Consider the following 23,109-nt stretch of genomic DNA (forward strand, 5'->3'; position numbering starts at 1 on the left):
ATTCCACAACCTCCCCAGGCAACTTATCCCAGTGTTTAACCACCCTGACAGGTACGAAGTTGTTTCTAATGTCCAATCTCTCTTACTGCAATTTAAGCCCATTTTTTTTTTGTCCTATCACCAGACATTAAGGAAAATAATTTTTCTCCCTCCTCCTTATAACTAGAGCCTTCTGTGGATATAAAATTTGCATCCACATCCATATCCACAAAGCTGAACCGCAGATATCCACATCTGCTGATATGGATATTCATGGATAAGGGAAGGGTGAGGGGTTTATTGATGGGGAAGAGAGGAGAGAGTACAGGAAGGTCAGACTTTGGGGGTAGAGAAAAGGAGAGTTCTAGGCCTAGGGACCAGGCAACCTGAGGACACAAAGCTGAGAGTGGTGCTGGTGACAAAGAGGCACAAGGACTGACAGGTGTGCAGGGTGCGGGAAGGATAGATCAGAGGCAGGTGCGAGGAACTTCACTGTGATATTTCAAGAAACAGGAAGACAGCGAAAGAATCCAGATGGAGGTTGTATCCTGCTAGCTAGTGTCCAAGCATACATGGCTTTGAGTCAGCGTCTAGGTCCAATTCCATTGTTCCCCAGATTTTGAGTGGGAAAGTTTTGGACTTTATGTTCTAGGCAAAGCCCATCTCTCCTACCTGCATTTTTCCCTGTAAGAGGAAGCTGAGAAAGTGTTGCTTGTGTTGCACTAAGCAGTGGTCACCAACCAGGAGATCAGGATCTACCAGTAGATCTTGGAGCCTCTGGCAGATGATCCTGACTGGTTTGACCAAGAGGCTTTCAAATGCTGGCACTTCAGCTGCCCCTCCTACCACTGCTGCGCACCTCCTGCCCTTTGCCTTGGAGCTGCTCCTCCCCTGGGAGCCGCCTGCTTGCTGTGCAGGTCAGGGTAGGGAGAGGAAGGGGGCACTGATGTCAAGGTGTCCCCTCCCACTCTGGATCCTTTCTCCACAGAGCAGAGACGGGGCACAACAGGACTTGGCAGGGAGTTTACTGGCTGCTCTAGGGAGTGGTCCAGGACCAGGGCAGGGGTGAGCCTACCTTAGCCCTGCTGAACCACCCACCACCCAAGAGCCACCTGAGGTCAGCAGGGCCCAGCTGGAGCTCACATCCCAAACTCTTACCCCAGTCATGAACCCCCTCCTGCACCCCAAGTCCCTGCCCTATCCCCGAGCACCCCTACATCCAAACGCCCTCCCACAGCCTGCATCTAGAACCCCCTCTGGCACCGCAACTGCCTGCCCCAAGCTCAGCTCAGAGCCCCTCTCATACTCCAGATCTCTTAACCCAAGATCAGAGTCTGCACCCCAACCCTCTTCCCTAGCCTAATGAAAGTGACGAAGATGGGCAAGAGAGGAAGGATGGAGCGAGCAGGGGTGGGGCCTGGGAGAAGGGGCAGGAAGGAGGCAGGACAAGGGAATTTATATTTTAGGTAGATCTTGGATTGCACTTAAATTCAAAAAGTGATCTCATGCTCAAAAAGTTTGGAGACCACTGTAGTAGCGCCCAGAGGTCCTCACGGTGGGCTGGGGACAAAGACAGAGATGGAACTCACCTCAGTGAGTTCACAATCCCAATGAAAAGGACCAGCAAGGGAAGCATTATTACATTTTGCAGACAGGCATTCAAAGCACAGAGAGATGGAAGGCCTCACTCCAGCTGTTTTGTGCAATTTGGGAAACAAACCCTTTTCTTTGTCCAGAAATGCAGTAAAGTACCCAGGAGGTTACTTGGTATTGGAAGAATCACTAGGCAGCGATTCTTTTCCAAGCACACTTGGGATTTGAGAAATCCCATATTGGAGACTTAGTCACACAAAGATGGTAAATTCAGGATCAAGCTGTCAGAACAAGAACCCTGTCACCGGCTTTTGTTCTCTGTTGCCACTGCCAGTGAAGTGCAGTAGCGGATCACTCGTCCTATCCTGCTGCCAGGGCCCAGCCAGCTTGGGTCCTTTGCTGAGCAGATCAGCGGTGTGACCAATATCTGCAAAGCTCGAGTGAATTCTTGGGCAGCATCTGTATCGGCTTCTCTTGCTCAGCATGCCCCGACCCTGATTGCAGCAGTCTCCTTTCTGTGTGGGTGGGGAGTGCCGTCCCCACAGCTCAGTCCGTTCTTGGCCTCTGAACGTCTGGCTGGCAGGGCTCTGTGCTGGTAGAACCTCAGACAGAGCTGCGAAAGTGTTGCTGCCCCAGTATGGCAGGCGTAGCTCATTAGCACCTGGGGAATACAGTGTCTTTCTACATAGATCCATCCAGGGACAGACAGAACCTGGCCTAACACGGGGGAGGGGTCTTGGCCCTGCAACAGGAGGAGAGGCCTTTGCTACTGTCCTGTCCCTCCTCCTGACTTTCCTCACAACCAAATAACATGCACTCCGAAAACCTAACCAGTGTGCACTCTCCGGTTCAAAAACATCAGGAAAAGGATAGCTTAAATACAGCACAAAGGAGAGTCCCCATAGCCCTGTCATATTAAGAATGGCTAAATCGGGGTTCTCAAACTGGGGGGCCTGACCCCTCATGGGGTCATGAACCTGGGGGCTCTCAAGCTTCAGTCTGCACCCCCAAATTGGCTTTGCCCCCCAACTTACAATGGTGCTAAATATAGAAAAAGTGTTTTCGTTTCCAGAGGGGGTTGCACTCGGAGGTTTGCTGTGTGAAAGGGGTCACCAGTACAGAAGTTTGAGAACCACAGGTCTAGATGCTAGGATGGCTGACGCTGTAGAGTGTGTATCCTGGATGGCAACAGAGACGTTTCCCCTCACCTTTTTATTATGAAAGTGATTAGCAGCAGCAGCGTTCCAGGGTAGGAATGGAAACAATGGGGGATCTGCACCCCATGCCCACCCCTTGCTGTGGCTCGCCACGCCACTGTCTATCCTTTGTACAGGTTGAACCTCTGAAATCTGGGACTCTCTGGCAGGGCTGTGGATATTGCTGGACCAGATGAACCTGGCTGGCCCGGTTCAGAAGTGCTGCCCGGGCTAGGCTGGCAGTGGAGAGTGCATCCCCAGTGGGAAGCACAGCCTTGGCCAGGGCTGGCAGCAAGGTGGAGCTGGAAGCAGCAGGGCCAGTGGCCAAGCATGCAGCCCCTCTGAGGCCGGCGAGGTGGGGAGCGCAGCCCCAGTCCTGGCTGGAGATAGCGGCGTGGAGCACAGCCCCAGCCAGCTCTGGAGTCAATAGGGCCAGCAGCTGGGCACGCAGCTCAGGCTGGTGTTGTGCGGGGTGAGCCCTAGTCAGAGTTGGAGGCAGCGAGGCCAGCGTCTGTCTGGGGCTGGAGCGGTGGGGGATGTCAGGCTCGAACGGTGGGGGGCTGGAGGTAGCAGCAGGTGGCAGGGAGCTCAGCCCCAGCTGGGAACAAAGCCTACAGCCTGGTAGGTACTTTGACCTCCCCTTGTCCAGCAAACGCCGTTGCTCGGGATCACTCAGGTCCTGAGAGTGCTGGACAAGGGAGGTTTGACCTGGATCCATAACCACAGCCTTGAGCACGCTGCCTGGCCACTGGAGAAAGCAAAGAGGTGGGGAAATGAAGAGTTGGGTGAAACTCAGGTGTATGGGCTCACAGTGGATAAAAAGACCTAAAGAAGAGCTCTTTGAAACTAAAAAACTTCTCTCGTCCACCAACAGAAGTTGCTCCACTGAAGGATATGACCTCATCCATCTTGTCTCTGACCTCTAGGACTGGGCCCAGAGGGTGATGCATGGTGGGGTTGCACCACAGTCACTCTATTCAGTCCGGTTTGGGGTCAAGGTAGCTCAGTTTCCACCTGGGCTTGCTGGGCAGGAGGTTCAGGTTTATGGAACTGGTCTCAGTTTCAGCTTGATGTTGAAATGTAAAGTGGGGTGAGGTTAATCTGGTCCGAAAGGCTAGCAGTGCTGTGGGCACTGCTGTCAGGGAGAGCAAGCTGCTGCAGCAGAGTCATGGAGAGCGTGACTGGGATAGTGAAACAGCAGTAAGCCTGAGAGTCCCTGCTCTGCCCAGGAACGTGGGAGTAGCAGTCGGGGGAAGGGAAGGGAGGGAAATGGGAGAGCAGTGAGGAGAGGGGCCAATGATGCAGTTCTTAATCTCACTTGGGTGGATTTTACCAAGCAAGGCTGCCCTAGCCCAAGTTGGAGTCCCAGTGGAGGAGTGGGCACAGAGGTACTGTAGACAATCTCAGAGGAAGCACGTGCAAGCCAAGGCAGCAGGACAGAGCATGCATTGTGTATCTGCACCAGGATCAAACCAAGCAGCATGATTAATGGGCATTTTTGTTTTTTGAACGTGGATCTGAAAGATGGATGAAGTAAATTGCTCCATGGGTTGGAGCAAGTGCTAGAGGAGAAGGAGAAAATACACATGGGAAACATCTGCTCCAAGAAGGTATGTTCAAAATAAGCAAGAAGGGAAGGAGAAACATCTGTGTGGCATGTGGCAGACCACCAGTGCTGCAGCAGGGCAAAAGTGAGAGGAGGAGACAAAGTAAGAGATGGCTCTGAAGCAAGCCCTAGATATTGCCAGCCCCAAACTGTGGCAGAGTCTGGCACCTTTAGCCACCTTTGTGCGTGGGATCCAGTGCTAGGCATGACTGCTAGAAGTTTGGCATCTCATTGACTAGCACAACTACCGTCTTATTCTGCTCCTCATGCCCACAGCAGAATAGGAAGCAGGGAGGGAAATTAGCACATTCACAAAGGGAAGTGTAAGGGTTGGAGCAATCACTGGTGCAGCACCTCCTGCTGGCCAGTCTGGGAATTGACTCATCTGCCTCAGAGTGCCCACTAGTTACCAGTTGTCTTTTGCACTAGGGATGTAAGCGACTAGTCGATCAGCCAATAAGCATAAGCTTCTCGGAGAGTCGAGTTGTGGCTCGACGAGTTGTCCCCCCCCCCCTTGCTTCTTCTATCAGAGAGAGGCAGCAAGTGGAGGAGCAGGAGCCAGTGCTGGGGGGAGCTGGATGAAAAACTGGTTCCCCCCAGCACCGTCTCTGCGGGGGCAGGGGAGGCAGAGGCACAGTGGGAAATGGTGCAGTTCCAACTGCTGTGCTTCCGCTGAGCTCTCGTACGTTTCAAAGACTGAAGTGAGGCAGGTCCCCTCTGCTCTTCTGGGGCTCCCCCGTGGGCGGCTCTTACTACATTTAAAAGGCAGAGGCATGGCCCCCCTTCTTGACTACTTGATTAGCTGATTAATCGAAATGTAACATTCCTATTCTGCACTATTTCAGACCCCCTGTTCCTCCCGGCCCACAGTGCCCTTTTCCTCACAGCAGTGCTCCCACTCTCCGGGATCCTCCCCTCCCGGGGGTTTGAACCTGCTGCCTCCTCCTGTCCCTGCAGCCTTATTACTTTCAGGCCGGCCCCCTGTCTCAGACCTGCAGCCTGGGAGTTGGGTCAGGCCAGAGCTCACCAGCTCTACCTGTCCTTCCCCAGCCCTGCTCTGTCTCAGGTGCCCTCTCTAGCCTAGCCAAGCAGCTAGGTTCTTTCTGCTGTGTACCTCCTCTCCAGGAGCCCTTCTTGTAGGGCACATCCAACCCTGATTGGCTGTCTCTAGTCCTTTTCTGATTTGGCCCACATTCCCAACCCAGTCCCAGGGCTGGATTTAACCTGTATTTCCCTGGAGTGGGGTGACTGCCCCACTACAGGTAGCAAGTGAAATGCTGCATTAGAGATGAGCTGTGTTTCAGAGAAGGGATATGTCTCGCCAGTTATTGAAGGCCTTAGGAAAGAGTAACCAGGTAGAGATAGTCAAGTTACCCAGAGGGGAAGGATGGCCGGCTTGTTTTGTTAGGGCACTAGACTGGGAATTGGCAGACGAGTGTTTTGTGAGGTGATTCGGTGGGAGTGCCTATAATGGTAATTCCAATGTTTTTTTGAGATGAAGCGACCACATCTACATGCAAGATTCACGATGTGGGTGTCCCATGGATTTCCATAGAGGCAATATGATATTTTAGGCCTCATTATGTACCCCTTACCTAATGAGACACAGCATTCTGCTAGCTTTTTGACTGCCACTCTCTAAAAGCTCTGCTCTAGGAATTATAGGGCCATTCTGTGGTCTGGGCTGGGTAGTAGGTCAGATTAGATGCTCACAGTGGTACTTCCTGCCCTAGGAATTTATGAATTAAGGCCAACTCCCTGTTCTGTACTAGCTAGAGTTCTTAAGGAAGACATGTATTTCCTATTACTGAAATATTTTGCATACTTTTTCTGACCTGCAGGAGATAGGTGGCTGTTTTTCTCTCACGCACAATGAATAAGTCCAGTAGATCACTTTGATTTGCATAAATGCATCTTATTTCTAACTAATAATTAATACCAGCTGTTGAACCAACAGAATTTGTGAGCAGCCTTGCCTTTGGGTTTCGTAGTGTATTGAATGCTTGGTCTCTTTACATGAATTTTTTTCAATGTCCTTTATTTAAAAAAAATAAATAAATTTTTACACACCTATTAGCTAATTGCTGCTTGGGAACCAGCCATTAATGAGCCATTGTCTGCCTACTTTAGACTGTAAAATACCAATTGATAATATGAAAAAGGCATGTATGTGTTTAAAATAATTGTGTTACTATTACAGATTTCACTGCCAAAGTGTGTTTACATAGACTAGCAGGCAGAGAGGAAATGTGGTCTAGTAGTTTGAGCAGGACTCCCAGGTCTGATCCTGCAAGCACACATACACATGAGTTTCTTTATTCATGAAAACAATCCCATTGGCTCTGTAATTGATGTGGTTACTCATGGGCATTCTGTTTGCTGGTCTGGGTCACTGGGTCATTCCCAGCTCTGGCCTGACCTTTCCCTGGCACAGTGCATGGCTATCTGGCAGCTGGCAGTCTGATTGTAATGTGGGTAGTTTTGTAGCTGTGGTATCAAAGGCATCAGCGTGGGCTGTCCAAGTGTCCCACGGACCCTGGAGACATATTGTATTCTGAGCCTGTGCGGCAGCTGCATGCTGCTGTGCCCACCCAGCTATTGTCAGCTACAGCCAAACTGTGGGTGCAGGGCAGACTTACCCAGAGTCACTTCCAGCCACATTTCTGGAAGTGGCCACTAATTTTGGATGCCAGAATTGGATCCCATGGAGATAAAGTGGGCAGCTGCAGATTTGCAGGGCTTTGCTTTGGAGTAGCAGATGCTGAAGAAGAGCTCCGTGTTGCACAAAAGCTTATCTCTCTCACCAATAGAATTTGATCCAATAAAAATAGTACTACTTAGAGTCATAGGGTTGGAGGAGACCTCAGGAGTCATCAAGTCCAGCCTCCTGCTCAAAGCGGACCAACCCCAACTAAATCATCCCAGCCAGGGCTTTGTCAAACCAGGACTTAAAAACCTCTAGGGATGGAGATTCCACTTCCTCCCTCGGGAACCCATCCCAGGGCTTCTCCACCATCCTAGGGAAATAGTTTTTCCTAATCTTCAACCTAGACCTCCCCCACTGCAACTTGAGACCATTGCTCCTCGTTCTGTCATCTGTCACTACTGAGAACAGCCTCTCTGTCCTCTTTGGAACCCCGCCCGCCCTGCAGGCTGCTATCAGATCTTCCCTCACTCTTCTCTTCTGCAGACTAAATAAGCCCAAATCCCTCAGCCTCTCCTCATAGATCATGTGCTCCAGCCCCTAATAATTTTTCTTGCCTTACACTGGACGTTCTGCAATTCAACCACATCCTTTCTGTAATGGGGGAGGGGAGCAAAATTAGAAGCAGTACTCCAGATGTGGCCTCACCAGTACCAAATAAGGGAATAATCACTTCCTTAGGTCTACTTCATCCACCTTGTCTCTCTGGACATCTTTTAACTTTGTTGCTTGTAGCCTTAGTAGTTTTTCTTTGTTTATTAAAGGGCATACTGATACTTACAGTGAAGCTAAAGTCCAGCAAGGTGTAGAGATGAAAGCACTTACCAGTTCTACATATGTGTATGCGTTAATTGACATGTGGAGAATATGTGGGGCTCTCTAGCTTGCAGACCCTATAGGCAGGCCAAGTGTTATATTTCACGTGGCTGTAGTTTGAAAAAGCACATGCTTGTAACACATGTGGAGAAAATTATCTGGGATGGAGAGATGTTTTAGGTTCATATTTTCCCTAACATTTTGGGGTGGGTTTTTTTTTAATGGAAAGTGTTGCCAATCCAATCCAGGATGTTACACTTAACTTATTTCTGAGATAACTTAGATACGGTTTTTACAGCCCAGTGCAGAGGGTGATTGAGACTATAAAGCAAAGCCTTAAAACCACTGGATTTTTCTGCCTACCGTAATTCCACAATGAAACCATTTTACACTAAAGGAATTTAAGAAGAAAAAGCCTGGGCATCCTCTCCCTTCCTTCAGCAGCTGTTTTCACTCTGTATTTTAATGAGTGGGCTGAACTAAAACCATCAGGGAAGGGCTTTCCCCTCTGGCACCCCATGTAAAAGGCTTTGCTAGTGTGTCATGCTTTTTGCCTGTGTGAAATGAGTAAATGCCTATCGGTGGACAGTTCAAAGAAAGGGCTTCATCATGTTCTTGACTGGTTAAGTTCTTTGGTACAAGCCGTTTTTTATTTCCCTGGAATTCACATTAGTCACAAAAAGTGAGTATTTAAACTTCTGAAGATTTAAAACCTTAGCAGTCTCTTTTTAGGTTTTTCGGCATAAGTACCTTTTGGAGTCTCTGTTGCTTTTGGGGGTAGATTTTGTTTGAACTACTGAATTTTATATTCCCTGTGAACCGTTAATGTCTTTTCTGCATGATTTGTAATCCTGACCCATCTTTGTAAAGTGCTTTGAGATCCTGGTCTTTATAAATGCAGAATGCTGCTGTTATGCAGAAAATACAGTGGAACGTGTTGATTTTTTTAGATTGTAAATATTAATGTGATATATTAAACAATATGGATCCTGTTTCCAAAGGGAGTAGACTTTAAAGGTTACCTACCTTCTCTTAGATTGTTTCTGCTTGTGCTGAGTGATTTTTATCCTCTAAAAATCAGATGCTGTTTACTTGTCTAATCAGTCTGTCTTATTTGTGCTGAGAGCCACTGACTGCTTTGTGGATTTTAATTCAACTTTATAGCAACAGGTAATTTCCCATTCCTTTAAGAACTTTCTGATGCTAAATAGAACTGAGAAAATGGTGAAAGTGGTGTTCCCTTTTTGCTGGTTTTCCTTCAGTGCTAGATTGCATTTGTTAAACTCAGCAAATAGCAGAATTCCCCCTAGAATACTGGGAAGCAGCCCAAAAAAAACTACAGTTACATTTTGCTGGAGGATTCTTGCAGCATTTTTTTAGAAGTCTGTTGAAATACTTTGTTAGAATTACATTCCTGGCTGATACATTCTCAAAAAGGCAGCTGTGTTAAATTTCTTTAAATGAACCTCCACAAACCAAAGGTACAAGAGATCCCCTCTGCAAATGCAAGTTAATTATTAGCAATAGAAGGGAAAGTGCCATTTACAAGATAACAGCATTTGCCTCTGAGAAATATTGTACAACATGGGCAAACAAGAAGAGCTCCTCAATTGTTGCCATTTTTATTTTTTCAAACATTTTGCTAAAGTTACTGTCTTAAATTGGTAGAAAATAGGGGATGAAACCAGATCAGGGATCCAAACAGCTTTGAACTTCAGCTCTTGTTCTGAACTCACAGCTATTCCCTGAATCACTGATGGCTAAGCCCAGCTTTGGTGATTCAAGTCCATCACTCATAGCAGGGTTCAGTTATTTTAAAACTATTAAGGCTAAATTTTGCTTTTGGTTCCATCCTGAACAGCTGCTCCAAATTCAGTGATTCCAGATTCAGTGATGTACACTCATGTGACTGAACAGATTTTTGACTCTGGGTTTAATATCATGTTTGTGGTTTGCGTTTAATACCTTCATTGACTCCAAAATTAGAACTCTGGGCTAGATCCTCAGCCCTGTTCTGCCTGTCTTCTAGCACCCTGCAATGAAAACATTAGGAAGGGGGGCGGGAAGGGAATCTAGGTTTCTATCCCTCTATTATTTCCTACTACAGTGCAGGTAGGACCCAGATATGTTCTCCCTGCACAGATGGGGGGGGGGGGAGGGCAGACAAGAGCAGGACCCAGAAAGGGGCTGGAGCAGCTACCTCAGTGCATGAGATCAGGCTGGCCACTTCCCAGCCTTTAAGCCACCTGGGTTCTGATGGACACACCCACCCTAGGGAGAAGGAGGAGCAGGAGCAGATGTACTAGGTGCTGAAATGGCATTGGGAATGGGGGAAGGGAGGCATTGGTGTACAGTAGGGATGTAAAGGTTTAACTGGTAAGCATTGCCTTACCAACATGCTTATCGGGTTAACTGGCACCTGGCTGGAGCAGCCCCCTGCCCGCCACAAGCTGTGGGTGGGGGGCTGCTCCAGCCCTGCCAGCCCCTCTATGTCACACCACGCCATGGGGGTGCACTCCAGCCTGGCTGGGCCAGAGGAGCTCCCTGCCCATAGCGCAATATGGTGGGCCCTGCCTGGCCTGGCCAGAACAGCCCCCTGCCTGTGGCTTCAGTGCCCCACCCATGGCGCAGTGCAGCAGGCGGCTAACTGGTTAAGCCTATAATTTAACCATTTAACGGATTTTACACAGGACCTGGCTGTCCTCCCCTACTACATCTGAGCTGCTCTGTCCTCATGCACATGGAGCTTCCACCCTCAGCACGGAGAAGCCAGGTCTCCTGTGTCCCGGTTCAGTGTCTCATCCCATCCACACGTTGCCCAGTAGACTGCTTTGAAAATCCCCAGCCTTAGGAATGAGCCTTAGAGAGGAGCCACCATTCTTAGTCACGTTCCTTTCCAATGCTTCTCATCACCAACAGGGTTTGGGGACCTATCAGAGGGTTTGCAGTCCAGTCCTCTCCAGCAAGGCCAGTTTTCACCTGGGCTCTAGCACAGGTATTTCCTCTGTAAATCTGTAGACAGAGGAATTAAACAAATACATAATTCCACTGACATTTTGTCTTGCCTGTGACAGCTTATTTAAACACTTCCCTGTTGTAATCAAGAGCAGGAAATTGACCTTTTTTAGTCCCACATGCTTGCACTGGAGACAGCGGGTGATCTCATGTCCTTGTTGCAGTTCCCACACAATATTTACTACATCCTGGATGTTTGCTCTAAAATGTCTGCTTTTCTTAAACAATGAGACACAGAGTCCTGTGTCACCTTAGAGATTAAGTGGTTTGTTAGGGCAGCTTTTGTGGGTAAACCCCATTCATCAGGTGGACGTATTTTACATTTTACCCACAAAAGCTTTCCCCTGATAAATCTGTTAGTCTTTAAGGAGCCATAGGACTCTGCATTGTTTTTGCAGATCCAGACTAACCTTCTGGTGCTTCTCCTAGGGAAGAGGAAACTTGCCATAAAAGTTCTCCCCAATAAGGCATGTGCTTTAAGAAAGGATTGTGACTTTAAAATCAACTAGGTCTTTTCATGTGATTAGCTACTCCTATAAATGAAAAAATTAGTGTCATATGCCCCCCCCCCCCACACGCTCTGGGCTGGCCTTACCATGAGGCGAACTGAAGTGGCTTCCTCAGGTGCCAGACTGTGTGTGTATGTGGTGGGGGGTGGGGGGGTACCACTAGGATCCAGAGTGTAGACAATTGTGTCTGCTGCTGGTGCATCTGTATTCTCTCCGCTCTAGATGCACAGAGATGGCGGAGTGCTGTGCTGGAGGAAGGAGGGAACGAGACATAACAGGCAAGCAGGAGAAAAGGTGGCATGGGGGTGTCATTTGAGCTCCCCACCTCAGGTGCCAAAATGTTGTGGGCCAGTCCTGCCCCCCCACACACACACACACTCACAGTGAGGCTATGGGTTTGTAAACAAGAAACCATCCAAGAATACCGTGGGTTTTGGCAAGGGGTGAAACATTTGACAGGAAGCTCATCTGTGGATAACATACAATGCTACCACTTTAAATAACTTTTTAACGCAACCAGAAAGTTTCCCATATTTTTCTAGTGTGCTGATTCATATTCTCACTGCTTTTGAACATGTTGATATGATTTAGATTTGTGGACTTTTCTAAAGATCTAAAATTGCCTCCTGCATCTATAATATTGATGGGAGAAAGGGTCTGGTTTGCTAGAGAGCTGTTTAAAATGCTTTACTTTCCTATTTGAACCAAGGCTTTTCATTCGCAGTAGCATTTAGTAACTCAAGCCTTGAAAAACTTCCATACATGGTTAAAGTGTAAACACCAACAGGGGTTTGCTTATTTAAACCGTAGTGTCAGACAAACTTGGGTGGCTTTCTTCTGAGCTCTGTCCTGCATCTTGATGTGGCTGCTACTAAATGTACCCAAAGACAAGCCTCTCCAAGCAGCATGAGGGTGGAAGCTAATCAAAGGAAGTCATTTCTGTCAGTGGTAAATATTCCATGCTCAGATCTGCCATGCTGATGATAAGGGTGGTATAAATACACAGACAGAAGCCAACCTTCCTGAGCCCTGAAGTTAGGGAAAGCCAGAAAGATGGGCATCTCTCTGTTGGTAGTTTCACGGGGCTCCTTCAGCCTTCTCACTATTCTCCCACGGCTTCCCAGGCCTCCCGTCTTTTCCCCATGCTCCACTGCTCTGCTGGTGCAGTAACGGGGCAATACTTTTAACTTTGTGTGTTGGTGCTAGTTGGCTTGCAGTTGCATCCATTTGTCTCTTTAGACCAGCTTAGTGTAAACAGCACTTACTACTGACCGTGTTAGTCTGAAAAGTCAGCAGAACTTCTAAGCCCTTACATGGCTTATTGCATCTCCAAGTTTAAATGTAAACAATCCTGAGACATATTTTACAAGCTCTCATACAGTTGGCCGAGCCCTGATATTAGCAAGTCACTTCTCAACACTTGGGGGAGGTAATGTTAATGTCAGGCTGGGGCTCCTGCATTCTAATGCTGGTTCTGCCTAGCCTGTGACGGGATGGTGAGTAAGTAAGTCACTGACCTGCTCTGCGTGAGATTTTCTTCAGCACACAGCATTGGCCAAACTTTGCTCCCACTGAAATCAGTGGAGGTCTAACTCTTACTTACACTCAGGCCACTAAAGGACCCTTAAGATTGGGCATTTTATGCTTCCTGACCAGAATTAGGCACCTCAGTTCAAATGAGACTCAGGCCCTGGGAATTTTACCTCTGGCTTCAGTGGGACTCAGGCCCTGGGAATTTTACCTTTACAGCTTTGGAAGCCCCATCTTGTGTGTGTCTGTTTCCCAATATGTAAATTGGGGGCAAAGAATGCTGGCTCACCTGCCCCATAAGGCTGTGGCAAGAGTTAATTAATTTTTGTACAGCTCTTTGACAATATCCACTGGTATGTAAGTGCCAACTCACAGCATTGACTTTATATCACTCTCAGGAACTTTGCTAGATGGACTGATTTAGTTTTATTAAGCAGACACACACAAGTATTGAAGATTAATACAAGAAGCCAACATGCCATGTGGGTTGCTGAAGTGCTAGACTGCACCATTCAGCGATGTCCTGTTTTGTGTTTACCGTCCTATAGATTACAAGACTGTTAGTGAGAGCCATTTACATTCTGCCATTGCATTATAACAATCTACGAATTGCCCATGTCATTTTGTAATGGATCTTTGTTAAAGTTCACAGGGATAAAAGGATCTCTCCAAATGCCACGTGCATTTTGCAGATTGCTGATGAAACATTTTGTTACAGAAGTTAACTACATTTCTTCCCTGCTGCTGACAGACTAAAGCTTAAATTAATACTCTGCTGTGTATCTCAGGGTAATATTTCTCAGTTTGCAATCCTGTGTTGGCAGAAGTAATCAAAATATTTTAAGACATTCTTGTTATTTGATCAAAGACAGTTGTTTGATAAATAAGGAGACCACTATATTAGGTGCAGATGAATATCGTTATGGTCTTTCCATAAACAAACTTGCTAGCAAATAGTCTGATTCTTTTCTCGGAAGGTTAGTTCTTATTCATCCAAGCAGTCCCACTGCTGTCAATGGGATTATGTTGTCTGGGTACAAGCTTGGACGATTAGGTTGTAAACAAGTGAACCAATATACCCTTTCGGTGTGTGTCAGGGCCGGGCGGGAGGTGGTGGAGTCAGTGGGGGCGGGTTGTCTTGAAGCACAGAATGTACTTATCTTCTGCTATGTCAGTGGGTTAATGTGTGGCTCTAAGATGACATTGATCTAAAATGTAGCTTGAAAAAATGTCTTATTTAATTTCTACTCGGTGCAAATCAAATTCCAAGCTAGGGTCAATAAAAATACATAAATCTTGCCCGGTCTTAATCTGTATGTCCTACTCTTTGTCGCATGGTCTATCTCTATTAACATGAAATAAACGGGATCCACCAGAGCAGATTAAACACAGCTAATAATAACATTGACTGTGTCTGGAGAGCAAAATGATATGCAGTAAGAAAAGACCCACAGTGGTTTGACACCTTGGGAGCTGTACAACTGGTTGGAATTGAGTCATTCAGCCCTTTTCCAATAAATGTATTAGACTCTAATTACTCCAACAGAGAGAGCTCCTGTGCAAACTCTGACTTGCCATGCAGCCTGTCTGATGATATCGCCTATTAAAGGCATTACATTTAATCAACAATAATATTTTAAAGTTAATATTCTTCAGATGCCAAACTGTTGGGCACCACTGAAGCTCAACTTCCTCTTGGGACGGAAGGCAGTGGCTAGCATGCCTCAGGGCAATTGGGAGGGCAAATTTCATGTAAGGACAAATCCCTGCTCGTCTCAAATGGCCATGGGATTGTTAGTGCCTTAACAGAGGGGTGGTGGGTTCCAGCCTCTCCATTTGAAGACGTGCACAGTAACCTGGGTGAAACACAAACGTGTCTGTCTTACTGCGCTTGTGGGAAAAGGCAGGAAATATTGTGGGTCACAAAAATAAAACAAAACATGTCGCTGGCAGCAAATTCCAATTTTTTTCAAACCTTGATAATTCAAGAGTTTCATACTATAAACATTTCAGCTCCACAATGTGTTACATTGTCTCTGAGAATGAAACGTCACCTTTTCACATTTTGTGGAAAGCTGTAAATCAAATGTGGCCGTTCTGGTGTAAGAATGTTGTCATTTGGTGCTAGGGCAGCATTGTAGCTTGTTCGTTGGTCAGTTTTTGGTGAGGGCAGAGGGTTAGAGGAAAACAACCCTCTGATTTGGGGTTGGGGGTTTCCACATTTATAGAGGCTGCACTTTTTCATGGTCAATGGGAGTTAGACACCTAGCTCCTCCAGGTCCATTTTACAGCCCTAGCTGTGATACTTTCCACCATAAAACTCTCCACAAGCTGCAGGTATTATTTCATCCCCTGTTGAAATGCAGCTACCTCTGGGGCAAAACACAGCTGCTGTTTTAGGGCCTGCTTTATAGCTCCCTGTTATCAGTTGACAGACTCCTCTTGACTTCAGTGGATTTTGGCTCTGGCCCATGCAAAGCAAACAATACTTAGAAGTTTATAGGACAGGAAGCCAAGAATGCTTTTGCCAAGTGAAACTTCCAGGGGAATTCTCTTAGACAGAATAATGAGCCCTTTGGGATTGGAGCAGGACACTGCACTTAACTCTTACGAGTATAGTTGTTCAAGGTAGGAAGGGGGAATCTCTCTGATACAAAGGGGTCAGTGGAGCTCCTTCCAGGATGGGATCTGAAAGATTGGCAGGTGGAGACTGAGCTTGTAACTATGAGAGAGTGGATTGGAGAATGAGAGCGCGGTTTATTTCCCTAAGCCTGTACCTGTCTGGATTAAGTATGACTGAGTCTGTACTAGACTTTGGCTTAAACTTGCATAAGTGGCCAACTGACTTAGGAGCCACAGCTCCATTTTTCAGGTGACTTACACCTTCAGAGCTGGTGTCTCAATGAAAGTTCCCAAGGCACTTTGTTAATCTTTTAACTGACGCTCCCCACCACTGCTCTTTACACTGGGTGCACCCGTGTAAAGAAGGGTATTGCTGGCTACCAGCATTTTGACACACACGTCATGGAGACCTGTGCTGCTCAGGGTAGGTGACAGGCTGGTTAAAATGTTGGCCGTTGGCCAACAGCAGCAAGGCCTTGAAGACTAGCACCGCAGAGCTACGTTAGGGGTAGCCAGCACAGGAAACCTCGAGAAGAAACACGGATGTATAAACACAGTCTTTGTGGTTCTGATGTGATTTCCCCCCGCCCCACCTCTGTCCTATTCAAACCTTTTCTTTTTTTTTATGTCATTGTATTTGGAGATTCCTGGGGGAAGCATTCCTAGAGCTGGTGAAGGCCAAGATGGAGAACCTCAAGGGAGTTCTTCATGGAAAGGCAAGGCCCAGAGCAGCCCAACCCATATGAACCAGGTTCATATTAGACGCAATTTCAGTATTTAAATGAGCAAATTGCTAGTGCATTTCAGGAATTGCCTGGTTGATTTATATTTCCCATGGTATGTTTTCCAGAGGATATTCAGCTAACTGAAAATCTGATGGCTATCCTGTTGCTACTCATTTCTTGGGATAAATTCCCATTTAATCAGTCTCTTTCTTTGGTGTGGTTCCCAGCTCTGTAGCAGATGCCAGTTATGACTCTTGCAGGTCTCTACAATTAACCCACAAAGTATTGAGACACCTCCTTTATTGTTCTGGTTGTTATTGTGAGTCTCACCAAGCTTGCATTGATCAGATGTAGAGTAACTGGTTGGTCCATGTCCCAAAGATTTTACAATATTGTCCATAAATAATATTTTAGAACATTACTAAGGGAAGAGTTTCTGTGCTATTCCCCCACCCACTAGATGCCCAGCCCTCTCTATCATTATTCTGCTATCAGGTTGGTATTTTTCTAGATGCTAGTTTGACACCTATGTGTTTAATATGACAGAAGAACTGAGATGCTTTTCATTTTCAGTTGCTCTTCATAGATCTCGATTCTGTGAAATTACTGTTGCTTCAGTTTGACCAACTTTAAGCATGTGCTTAAATGTTTTGCTTAATGGAGATAGACTTAGGTACATACTTAAGTGCTTTGTTGAATCAGTGTCTCTCTATCTCCCTAAGGTCCAGATCCTGCAAACAGTTACAAGCTTAATTTTATACCCCGAGGTAGTCTCATTTACTTGAGTGGAACTTGTCATGCACATAGAGTGAAGCATGTGCCTCCGAGGTTTGCAGGATTGAAGGCAGACTGGTTTTCAAAAGAAGCATGCTTTCCTTTGGAAAAGAGGGCAGTTACTTACCTGCACCTAGGGGTTAGACAGTGCTGCACAGAGAGACCCACTTTCCTGCCTCTTCATCTGAACAGGAATTCTGTGCTTATTCCTTTGGTTGAAAAGGAAAGTGACTGAGAGATGCCATGACATGCTATTTCTTTTCCTGGAGTGCTCAGTAAGGTGTCAGATTGGTTGCCAGGGACAATGAGGACTTTGGTTCCTGGTTCTACACTGAAGGTGGCAGTGGCAGCTTCATGGCCACTTCGCCCTGACCCATCGCAGCCTTTTCTAAGAAAGTTGTCTCTGTGTCTCAAATCCTGAGATCTCTGCCAGCTTATGGACCAGTTTTGATGGAAAGCGTTTTGTGTAGAGGGGGCTTGATTCCTTTCCTCTCCTCAGGAAATTGGAGTGAAATAACTAACTTGTTTCATGTGGCAGTGGGACACCAAACAGCCATTACCTGGGGATTACTCTTGATTACTCCTGGACTAGATTCAAACCAATGATTTCATCAGTGTAGTGGCCATTGTGGCAAATCCCTTTATCACTTTTCCAGGCACATTCAGAGAGTCCTTATTTGACGGACATCTAACTTTTACTCTCTCTGGTTTAGTCAACATTTCCGCAGGCTGGCGATCTGTTACTCAGCTATGTGAATAATGGAGCTCAAGTCGACAAACTTAGGTCTGCTGACAGCAGTATCTTCCCTGCTGTAAGTCAGCAGAGGATGGTCTCCATCAACTCCACCTATGCTTCTCATTCTCCACAGGACAGGGCACAGTGGTTGATTTATCAGGTCTACGCTGATTTACCCCTAGTGAGGATCTGGCCCTGGGGCTGGACTTACTAGGGGCTCAGGCTAGTGTTTGAGCACCTTAGTGGAATTTGATTTTTAAAGAAACTGAAGACCAAAGGTCCAAAAGTCAAGTGAGGTGCCCAGTGTGCACTACAGAAAGAATTGTGTTTGACCAGCCTTGTGGAACACCGCGGTAGCTCAGCCATGCCGTGACTTCTGAAACACCTGCTCTTGCCTGCATGGATGGAGGGGGAAGAGGGATAAAAGTGTTATCTGCAAGGGCAAATGGTTTGCTTTGGCCTAACCAGAGAGAGGGCAGGCATTTGCCACCTGCCTTACCCCTCAACAGGTATATGGCTGATGTCTGCAAGAAGCAGGGACTGATCTGCTCAGCCTGCTAGCAGAGTGCAGGGATGGCTGACAGCCAGGGCTGCAGTTAACCCTCTCGCTTCCAGGAGCTGTTTCTCTTTCATAGTAATTAATTGGGTCCAGCGTATGAAACTGCACAGATGCCAATGAATTGTTGACATCTTCAGGATCCATCTTCAGTCTCTTTTGCTTTCCTCCTCTGTCTCCTGCAGTGACCTTTTTCTTAGCAACCAGAGAGCCATTGAGGCTGCATGATCTCCAGTGCAATTCATCTGCAATCCCTATTGCCTCGGGTCATGGCTTGTCTCGAGAGTCTCCTATTCTCTGTGGGTCTCTCCTATTTGCTCAAGCAAAGGAAATCAAGGAGCCCTCCAAGATCCCAGGGTTCGGGGTGCATCACAGTAATTCCAGTACTGGCTTTCCCAAGTTAGACTTTCTCCCCCACTTTAGTCCTCAGTCCAAAGGGGAAGTAGCTCTACACAGAGCCCCCAGAAGTAGGGTGGCAGAGAATTCTCCCTCCTGATTCTTCTCTGGCTTAGCACTGCCCCAACAGTGCAAGGCCAACATTTTGCCCTGCATCAAGTACCCTGTTGCAGAGACATCAGCTTGCAATGTTCCAGTTTCAAGCAGCTCTGAAAATAAAGCAGGCTAAGTTTGAGCTAGATGTTTAATGTCAGCTAAATGAGGTGCAGGTTTTTATAACAAACTGGATATCAAATTTCCATATTTTAAAATCTGAAAAATGGAACCACATCACTCCAGAAGCATTTTACACATCATGCGATGTTCTGGGTGATTCTGTCTGTGAGTCATCATTGCTGTAAACTCTTCACAAGTGTTTCCTTTTGAAATTCTCCAACCATATTTAACTGTTTTGTAGGACACGTCTCAGGGCTCTTTGATACTCTTGTTAAGTACATGAATTAGCTATCTTGCTGGTCCGATACTTAATCTGCTGCATCTTTTCTCTCAGTTTTTAATTTATTATGCGTCTGAAATGTTTATTGCTCATTCAGCTTTTGAATATTTGTGAGGTCTCTTCATCTCTCAGATCTTTAATAACCATATTTGGAAAGCTTTCAGAGCCCCAAAAGGAAAATGGGTTCTTGAGAGAAGCTCTTAGAGTTCAGAGTGCATGATAAATGTAGCACAAAATTGAAAACTACAGTAGAATGAAGGCTGCCATGCAATGCAAAGTTATAAACAAGGAGAAGACCATGAATGTTTGGATGACTTGTGAATACAGGTGTTTTCCCATTATAGATGCAAGGAAGCTAGTGACCAGTTATTTATCTTTGCAAACAGCATCTGATGTAGGGCATGATCTCTTGAAAGAGCTGTGCCTTGGTGACTGAATTCCGCTTTCATCCTTAGAGCTGATCCCTCCAGAACAGCTCACTGGTGAGGGATGGGGAAGATAAAACTGCTGTTGTCTTGATGATACCCATTCTGTGGATAGAGGGTATCTATTGCACAGCTTCAGAACCCTCCCAAATTCATGGCCATGTAATGCATCTCAGACAGTGAAATCTGGCATTTTGAGTGGTATTATCCTATATGATACAGATTTCATGGAGGAGACCAGCGTTTCTCAAATTGGGGTCCCAAAAGGGAGTTGCACAGAGTCGCACGGTAATTTTAGGGGAGCCACGGTCTTGCCACCCTTAGTTCTGTGTTGCCTGCAGAGCTGGGTGGCAAGAGAGCAGTAGCTGTTGGCTGGGCAACTAGTTCTGAAGGCAGCTCCCCGCCAGCAGCAGTGCAGAAATAAGGGTAGCAGTACCGCAACCCCACCTATAACAACCTTGCAATCACAACAACCACAGCCCCCCCCCCCCAACTCTTTTTGGGTCTGGATGTCTACAGTTACACCACCATGACATTTCATTGGTAAATATCAGAAATCAAATGAAATTTATTATTTTTAAAGTCCTGTGGCTTTGCAAATGACTAAAATGGACTCTGAATTGGGTAGGGGCCTGTCCATCTTGTATAAACCTGTCCTGGATTTAGGAACAGGCCAGATTCACTCTTGGGGGGCTCACCATTACCTCTCTCTTCCTGTCATGCATTTAGACACAGAACATGTTCAGTGCAATTTAATTTCACAGAGAAGTGCAGGTGTCAGCAAAGTTTTCAGGTACAAGGTTCTGTGGCAGTGATGTGCAACCAGGCCGAGTAAGCGGGCCACATGAGTGGCCCTCCTTCATCTCAGTGGACCCTAAGTGGGCAACCTGTGACCAGCAGCCCACTGGGGTTCCACCTGCTGCCCACAAATCCCCTGTCTGTTCCCCTCCCATGCGCCCCTCTCATGCACTTACTACTCCTCCCTCCCAGCACCTTTGGAGCACCACATGAGGGAGGGGGAGAAGCAGATAAGTGCGGGGCTCTGGTGTCCCAGTGCACAAGAGGCAAGTTGGGGGGGCAGTCAGGGGGTCTGCGGCCCATGGCTGAAGGGGCTGTATGTGGCCTGTGAGCCGCAGGTTGCCTGCCACTGCTTTGTGGCGATGGAGTAAAACAGAGAGTTTCTCTCACTCAGGAGCCATGGGGTGGGAGAGGCTCAGGGCCAAGTTGATGCACTGCCTGGTTCAGAGAGATCTGGGATGGAAAAAACAGCTCAGAATCAAGCCTGCCTCACCCACAGGGCAGGCTAGTGCCCCAGCCACCTGGCTACAGAGCGCAAGAGTCCTTCTCGGGGTTCAGGCGTGAGCCAAGCCTTGCCATGTTTTTGTAAATGGGTGAGATGGTCCGGTCAAGGGACTGCTCTCCATGGGCTATTCTCATTGGCAGGTGGGGAGGAAGTTGGATGGATAGTGTGTGTTTTGCTCTTGATTTGCATACGTAGTCAGTGTGTTGTGGGGTGTCTGTGGGTGCATGACACTGACTCCCTTGGTGCTTTACAGGCGGAGTGCCTGGAAGGCGGGGAGCTCTGCCTGGCAAGGGCACTCAAGGTTGATGTGTGTCATTTACACAGGGTTTCAGGTGAGGGACTGAAGCCAGTTTAGTTATTTGTCAAAAGAGACCCAAGGTGGATTGAACCCAACCTTCTTTGCTGTCATCAGTCACCTGGCAGAAGGGTGGCACTGTGTTCTGCACCTCTCGCGCCCTACAGGTATCACTTTGCGCTCGGTTCTGGGCAGATTGTTACAGAGGCTGCACTCTCAGCGCATTCTCTCATTGAGACTTCACTTCTGTTCTTGGCCGTGGGGCTGTTCTCTTGGCCTTGGTGACTGTACTGAATGACTGACATTTTGCAGTTTTCCCCTTGTGAATGGGAACATTGAAGTTCTTCTTTTTAAAACAATCCCTGAGCAAGCCCATGTGCACCAGCAAAGAGGAGAAACTGAAATCCCTTTCCGAATGGAATGCAGTCAGAGGCATTAGGTAATGTTGAAACCTGAGAGCCTGTGGAATCTTAGTACCTGCTATTGCATATGCCAGTGTAAATCAGGAGGAACAGCTACCAAGTCATTGGAATTACACACATTTTGAATATGTGCGGTGAGAGCAAAACTCGACCTTTTGTGAGTGGACATGCAAACTGCATGGAAGATCCGTGCAAAACCAACAGATATGTTGGTGGCACAGTATTGCATCCCCACATGTTCAGGAATCCTGAGTCAGGCTCCTCAAAACTGAGCGTTTAAAAAAATTACATTTGGGTTTCTTTTTATGTACTGTCTGGCTATTGTACCTTTGACATGCGCTCAGGCTTTTTCTCTGCCATCACAAGCAAAGCTGAGTTTTCATGTATTCACATGATCCACGGAGCTGGGCTTTAACAAACACACCAGCTATGGCAAGATGGGTAATATCCTAACAGCTGACAGGAAGTAACTCCCCCACTGCCAACACATCAGCATAGCCCTAGCTCTGTCTGCCTTGCATGGAGACGGAGCAGTTACGGGGAACCCTGATGGGGAGGAACAAGTTACTCCTTCCGAAAGGGGCAGGTAGGAGAGCAGTGCTGGCGGCCTGGGCCTTGTGAGGGAAATAGGCCATTAAAAGGAAGAGCACAGGGTCACAGGAGCAGTGTTTGGCTGAAGGGAGGAATACTGCCCAGACCAAGAAGTTCAGAACCTCAAGTGTCTCAGGTTGAACTGTACTGAGCCATGGACACCTCACTCTGATTATCCTCTGGCAATAGTAACTGCATTGATTTGAACAGGGAAAATCAGCCTTGTGCTGAGAAACCATCTGAGTCATCCCTCCCTCCATCACAAATTAGGATTGCTTGTGTGGACAAGACAACGGATTTCTATAACCATGTTACATGTCTGCTCGATAGCCTATGGCAAATTGGTCCTAGTTTAGGATAGCTCACCTGTTAATATTGACCCAGCCATGCAGCAGGAGAAACACATGGATGCTCCCATCTATGTAAAACACAGTCCCGCCTGCAGGCATTTTGTGCATTTGTGCGTGCTTGTTGTTTATTCCTCCTCTGTCCTACACATTCCCACTGGGGCTGTGTATGCCACATGGCCTCCTGGAGGGCAGGTGAATGGAGAATCTGGATTTTACTATATGAATATCTTGTTTCTATGCAAATATCCTCAGGGTATGTCTACACTTGCTCCCTATCTCGATCTAGGGATGCAAATGTAGTGTACCGAAATTGCTAATGAAGCGTGGGATTTAAATATCCCGCGCTGAATTAGCATAATCGCATCCGGCCGCCATTTTGAAATCGCATTATTGCAAAATAAAACGCTCCATGTAGCAGCGTTATTTCAAGAGAAAACCCTTCTCTCAAAATAGCTGTTATTCCTAATAAT

At 47.0% G+C, this 23,109-nt stretch overlaps 1 protein-coding gene across 11 annotated transcripts in view; it reads left to right on the top strand.

The window, feature by feature from the left end:
* SORBS1 (sorbin and SH3 domain containing 1) overlaps window positions 1–23,109 on the top strand; it is a 192,371-nt gene that overhangs the window by 65,321 nt on the left and 103,941 nt on the right. For 2 of the 11 annotated variants that reach the window (XM_075935645.1, XM_075935649.1), the window contains exon 1: window positions 8,137–8,576. The exons of 8 other annotated variants lie outside the window; for them this stretch is intronic. The gene's annotated coding sequence lies outside the window, so the exon portion shown is untranslated. Of the gene's footprint in view, window positions 1–8,134; window positions 8,577–23,109 lie in introns of those variants that run through there. One more of the 11 variants, XM_075935651.1, reaches the window with a different exon arrangement.

Source organism: Pelodiscus sinensis, chromosome 8 (assembly GCF_049634645.1).
Source record: "Pelodiscus sinensis isolate JC-2024 chromosome 8, ASM4963464v1, whole genome shotgun sequence".
Classification (NCBI taxonomy): domain Eukaryota; kingdom Metazoa; phylum Chordata; order Testudines; family Trionychidae; genus Pelodiscus; species Pelodiscus sinensis.